The following is a 7,057-nucleotide window of genomic DNA, read 5'->3' on the forward strand; positions in this document are numbered from 1 at the left end:
TCTCTCTTTCTCTCTTTCTCTCTTTCTCTCTTTCTCTTGCAAGAGCATCTAAGTAAAACAAATGCTTCTAAAATTGCCAAGAACCAGTCCTTCAGCGGGATGAATGCGGCCAGGTCTGTATCACCTCCCTGAAGCAGGCACACATGCACCCACAGTTGCTTGTCTGCATTTCTCTGGCTAGATAAGGCCCTGAAAGAGAAAGGAACTTGTTATTCCAATCCCTCACCCTGATCACTGAAAAATAATCTACATGATTTTGTATATTTTGCTTTAAAATTAGAGGGTTACTGGGAGCATGAAAAGTGCATGTTGTGGTCATGAAGCTCGGGTATCGGGTGAGCAGCCGTTCCTGCCGCTGACTATAACACTGCTTTTCATGGACATTATCTGGCCATTTCACAGCCCCGAATAAAAGGTAAACAAGATCCCAAGCTGCAAGAGTGATTAGTTTTGGTAATTGTTCTGCTGCTTTCTTTGTGCAATTTACTTTATAAATATTCACTGGGGGAATCATTTGTCTGGTGTACCATGGCACAGTAATTTCCTATATAATTTCATCCAATTGCTGCAGGAACTCATTTGAGTTAGCGGCAATTGTTAATAAATCATTAACAATCATTAGCTGTGGGTAGCAGTGATTGCTAATCAAGATTTCCATGCTGCATTTCCAATCTCTGAAGGTTGAGCCTTAATCAAATTAGTAGCATTATTTTTTTTGTTATTTCAGGGGGAAAACCAGCATGCATCTCATCAATTCAGGGCAACTCTTGGTAGCATCTTTGCCTTCAAAAACATTACATGCTTTCACTGTAGCTGTTGGCAGAGTCAGAGGCTTTTTCTTGCTGCATAAATTGCTTGAAATGTTCAAATTAAGCAGGCTTCCCCATTGCCCATGTTATTAACAATTATGTTACTGGAAACAACAGGGAACATAGTGACATCGCTCCAGCTATGTCCCTCGTGGCCAGAGGCCATGCTACTGTCCCATCTATTTTTACTCGAGGCCTTATCTCATAATAATAATAATCCACATTKCTGTTAATTAACACGAGCTGGTGCAGATGTTGCCTCGTGGAGGTGTTTTGCAGCGCTCCGTCCCACAGAAGAATGGCTGATTCCAGCGTTGGTGTCTTGGCTGTATCCCCTGGCCAGAGGAGAGCAGCCAGGATTAACCTTCGTGAAGCCCCTGGGCGATGGAAAAGCTGAGCACTAACTCCTTATCGCTGCTGCTTGCCCACAAACACTAATACTTGCTATTGCATTTGTTATTAAAATGCGTTTCCCATACAGCTGTTTCTCCCAAGCTCATGAATAGCATTAGAGTGAAATCAGGGCAATCTTATTTCAAGGAATTCCAGTGGAATGAACAATAATCTGCCCCTAATTGTAAAGAAGCTCTGATAAATGCTCTGAACAGCTTCCCAATAGCACATATTTTCCAGYCTCTGCGTGGTAATTTCCAATAAAATCGAAGAACAAGATGACCATTAACAGCTATGTTAAATGTCATCCAGATTTGTTYGCATCATTCTTCACTGTGCTGCACCTTCTGTGTGTGTGTTTTCATAATTTATGGTGTGTGGCTGCATTTGGGCTCGCTCAGTGATGCTTCTGTGGAAAAACATAGGATTAAACTCAAGCAAAGCCCATGACGAGCCCATGAGGGATGCGTGATTCACTTTCCCATTTGACTTTCCTTTAGAAAGCACAAAGTTACCTTCTCGTTCATGCCTCTGGCAGCAAGCAGGCTGCATCCACAGAAAAGCCTTTGCATAGGGAGATTTATTTCCTTGAAGCAGGCAAGGTCATCAGCCGTGAGGGCGTTTGGATTCACGGGGAGCTGCATAATGATCATCTGCAGGGAGGTCTCCGTGGGTTTATGCAGCAGCGTGCGTGTGCACAGCTTCCTTGATGAGTGCTCTGGAAACAGGGAAACGCTCCTTGCCCTCTCACGGGGCAGCTTTTCCCTGGACAGGACACTTCTCGGTGCCCTGGCAGAGTTCTTGACTGCAGCAGGATGATGTTGCAGGAGACCTGATTCAAAACCCACTGCGGTCTCTCTGCGGAGACTCCTGCTGATCTACATGGGCACTTGAATCAGTAGCCATTTCTCTGGGAGGTTGTTCGATAACACACTTTGTTAAAAAGAAAAAAAAGACCATTTCTCATGCTCTGCCAATGYTACCCATGTTGTTTGGGTGGGTGTAACTATTGCAAAAGTTACCAGCTACTTTGGAGACTATTTTGCAAGCTTCGCAAGTACAATAATACCATTTATTATTGTGAACATTTACACAATCTAGAGGTTGGTTTTGGTTTTGTTGCCCTTTAAAGCTCCAATAGCAGCAACCACTACCAGGTGACCAGCCAAGCAAGCAGATAGCTGCAACACTTCGTGCTACCTCATGGGAAAATGATTTGTTGCAGTTATTCAGCCAGGATTGCAAATTCACAGACAATTAGAATATCTTTTGAATATTTTGTCATCATGACAGAGCTATGTCTGCATAGAATATTATTTTAAATTAATATTTTAACTGGCTCATCTTTAATTTATTCTCTGTGACTGGCCTGGTTCTGTCCTATTGACAGAGGAAGCAAAAATGTATGAATGTTCTGTGATTCCCAAATTGACTATTTAATCAAAAAATAAGAAAAAATAAGAACAAGCTTTAAGGCACATCCTGCTGTGCAGTTTGTTCTCTTAAGAAGATTAGCAGATGTTACAGCATCCCAGTCCTAACTGTGTTGGGATCTCAGCTGCCACTTGCTGAAAGGCTAGGATCTTCCCTCCTATACATACAAGTCATTAGAAAATATAATTGTTTGTATGTTTTGAGTTGCTTAAATTAGCAAATGTCAGAGCATAATAATTGTGAAGTTAAACCCACTGCTTGCATAAATCCATAGAAAAAAAGAATTTAAAGGCTGCTCACTGGCTATTTAGAAAGGCGCTCAGTACAAGACTTTGTATTTCAGAAACAAAGAATCAGCCATTATCTTTTGTTGTTTAAATGCACAAATGCAAATCTTTCCATTATATTTTTGCTAGCCTTGTTAACAGCTGCTAGCAAATAACATTTGCTGGCAATGTGGGCAAGGTTTCCTCTTGTCCTTTAGCATGCCCTCCACATCTTAGCCCGGATGCGATGGCTCCTGTGCCTGGTCATCTGCTAGACCCTGGAGCAGCAAGAGAAAAACTTGCAATATCTGAGCCCCTTTCAAGTCATTTAAGGGCAATCTAATTTGAATGTTCTTAGACTGAGGCCTTTTTGCTCAAAAAGCAAATGTGATTAAATCATCACCTTGAAAATTCCTGCCCTGAAGCCAAAAGTTTGTACCCCAGGAAAGCATTGACACTCCATTGGGATGTGTTGGGTTGACCTGCTTTGGACCTGACCACCACTGGKAAAAGTGACAGGCTGTGTCCTGCGGTGTGCCAGCCCTGTGGATATCAGTTTTCCCTGTGCCCTAAGTTACAGGAGCTGTTTGCCTGCTAAAGCCAAAACAGCCAGGGCTCCCGAGAGCTGCACGSGCAGGCGGGCCTGGTTCACAATGTGGAGGCAGGTTCTCGATCAAAGTTGTGCAGCTTAACCATGGGACCAACCAAGCTGCAAGGACTGAGTGCCTGCAAAGGGGTGCAAAAGTTAACTGTTTCTAAAGGAAAAAAAAAAAACAAAAAAAAACCCAATATAGCTTCCACGGTCAGGAACAAGGTAAAGAAATACTCAGGCTTGTTAGACAAGCTCTGGCACATCTCTCTTGGGCAGCTAAGGAGAGCAGGGTGGATGCATCAGCCACCCCCGTTCACATTGCAACGCGTTGCTATTCTGTGCCAACAAGGACAAGTTTTCAGTAAGGTAGGGGGGCATCAACCAGAGCAGCTGAAGTGCAAACATAGATTTACCTTTGTCAGCTCTAGTTGAATAAACAACCAAACAAAAGGCCACAACAAAAAACTATATCAAAAAACAACCCTGGTTCCTGCCTTGGTGGATTCCAAATCTAATCCTGAATTCTCCCATAGCCAAAAATCAAGCACTTCATAAAACCTTTATCCTTTCAAATATTTATGTTAAAAACAATGGAAAACTACATCTTCATATTTTACTATCTATGCCCTTTTGTGTAATAAGATATTTTTAAAAGATTCCCTTCTAATATCCTTCCTTATAGAATTCCTGAAAATTCTCTTTTTCTCCTTCTCTTTCTGCTCTACAAAGTCACATTACACTACAACATGTAAAGCATAGATACTACAGTCTACTCTTTTTTGCACAGTCTACTTTTTAAGAACAGAAATAATAAATGCTCAGGAAATTGCTATTTTTCTGTTATTGTCAATTAAACCTTCAAAAAGAGGGAAAACACACTGCAAAAGTTGCTACAAGAATCTACCAGCCCAAACTATTTTTCAAACCGAGGGAACTTCAGGAATCAGTGATATGATGCTTGCAACGAGGAAACATCGAAACCAAGAGAATTTAATTTGAAACCTACTATTATACTTTGCAATGTTAATTTACAGTTTGCATCCTATTCTGTAAACATTTTCTTCATTATTTTGCCCTAGTAACAAATATTCCATTTCAGCCCAGGTGACTGTTGTAAGGACAAGACTTGATTTGTCACTAYACTCATGAACAAGTTTTGCTACAAGGAGGAGCTTAAAAAGAAGTTAAGCAACCCAGTATTCCTGCTAYAGGAAATGAATATTCTTTGATAAGCATTTTTCTTGGTTGTTTAATGATAATATGCTGTTCTTTTCCCAATTTACATATTTTAGCCCTTTGCACAATACCCTTCACTTTCCAATTAGTTCCCYATTGCATATATAATTAAAGACAAATCAGATTATGGCGATTAGCATATATTATAACCCATCTTACTAATTTCTAAGGGCATATTCCTACAAGGGATAACACAGAAATTAGAAGGCTAATTAGGCCAAAATTACCTTTGCTAATGCATCTAAGCAGCAGTTAAATCCTCTAACAAAAGAGACATCTTTTTGTGCATTGAAGGCTGAAGGTGTGATTGGCAAGAACCAACGTTAGAAAAAAAGCTTCGGAGTTTCAAGAAGGAGCCTTTGTGCTGCAGTAGACAAGGGGTTTGGGTCACGGCCCAAGGCACCAGAGGCAGAAAGGCGCCTTAATGAAAGTGCAGATTCCCAGTCAAGAGYCCAGCTGGTGTCCGGAGGCCTCTATGGGTCTGGGGGCCCAGGGAGCTCACGGGGACCTGGCTGCACTTGCTCCACACGGAGTGCAGTTTATTTGCTCACGGTCCTGACTCAGCAAAATCACACGCTGCACTCGGGGGAAATTGTGACAGGAGAAAACACGTCTAGTTACTAAAGCACAAGGGCAGGACTCTGGAGACCCAAGGTAATTTGCGGTTGCAGAAGAGATGTGTAACCTTGTGAAAGCTGGTTAGTCCCAGGCCTTTAGAGACGAGGAAGTGCAAGACTCTCCTTTGAATTAGGCACCGGAATCCCCCTAAGCACTTGCATTGCGGCATCCCTGTCCTASAGCTCCCTGTCTGTAAAAGGGAAAAGCAGTCCTTCCTGTTTCAGATACGCTGAAGAGTGAAACACGCTTCAATGATACAAATCAAAGGGCGTAAGAGTACCTAAAATCCACTAAATTCAGCCCTGCCGGGCCTATTGCAGCCACTGCCCTTCCTCAGGCTCTGATCCACAGACATGCAACAATGTTCTTCACAAATGCTTTTTCCTCAGGTCCTTCATTGGGATATATATCGTTATTCAGTTAGGAAAAAAGAGTTGTTTTTCCCTAGTTCTTCATTGAGATGTTTATCTGGAATATTAAACTCAAGCTATTCCTGTTTAACAGCTCTATTTTCAGGCGCTAATTATCCACTGAAACTTTCAGGCCCTGATCTTGAAGTTTTCCAGACCAGCTTTCTGCTCCAGATTAATTTCACTTAAACGTGTAAGGAACAGAGCTCTGCTATTCTTGTAGTCAGGGAAAATATTCTCCCTTCAACTTAAAGCGGGGGGAAAAAACAGCCATACATTGTTTTGAAGAGCTTTGGTGTCAAAATGGGTGGGGGTAAGAAAAGACTGAGACTCTATAGGAAAAACAGTCCTTGGAGAACTGACGGGCCTTTTGGTGTTCCAGTGAGGCTAGCCAAGCTTTTAGAGGGATCATTCCCATATGCACAACTGGTTCGCACAGCTTTTTCCCCATATTCAGTGCAGAACGAGGCAGTGTTGTGCAAGGTAATTTCTTTTCTTTTTATGTATTAAGCTGCCCACAGGTGAGGCTGGCTGCTCCYCTGTCCCTGTGCAGCGAGTGCGGGCACGGGAGGCAGCGAGTGTGGAGGCAAGGACGCGCTTCCTGGCAGAGGAGCAGAAAGATCTCAGGAGCAGAGCATAGAGGTGAAGGGATTTCTGCAGGAGCTGAGGCATCCGAGGGGCTTGTGGCTGCTATTCAAGAATGCCTCTGGAAAAAGGGCAGTGATGTCTGCAGACCTCACCRGAGCACTTGGGAACATCAGAGAGACTATCAGGGCTAATTATAAATTGATGTTTTGCAAAGATGCAATTTCCAGCRACTGTCACAAGCAAAACGGGCTCCACTCTGGGAATTTTGCTCAATTTAATATSGCAAAATTAACATAAACATTTAATTACTGATTTGGGAATTGAGGGGGAAGAAAAAAGACAACAACAACAACGAAAAAATAGAGAAAATCCTCTCCTCTAGGCTCAGCCTAAGCCCTCTCCTCTCTCTGCTCGCTGGGTTTGGCCTCTCCCAGTGTGCCCAGTGAGGTGGTGGCTGGTCCCAAAAGGGACCCCACAGCCCTGCCAGCTGCTTGTGGCCAACACAACCTGCACCATCATGAGACCTATTGAGATGGTCCAGCCAGAATTGCTTTAAAAACAACTGAACCCGGTTCAAAACACACGGACAGAGGCAAGCACGGGAGCAGGGTCAGACTCCGGTGCCTGGCCGTGTCTCAGGAACGGAAGGCGTCGTTGGGATGAGCGATCCCGCCCCATGGCGCTCGCGTCCGGAGGGATCGGGGCTGTCGG

Source organism: Nothoprocta perdicaria, unplaced genomic scaffold, assembly GCF_003342845.1.
Source record: "Nothoprocta perdicaria isolate Ctin4 unplaced genomic scaffold, notPer1 scaffold_211, whole genome shotgun sequence".
NCBI lineage: Eukaryota > Metazoa > Chordata > Aves > Tinamiformes > Tinamidae > Nothoprocta > Nothoprocta perdicaria.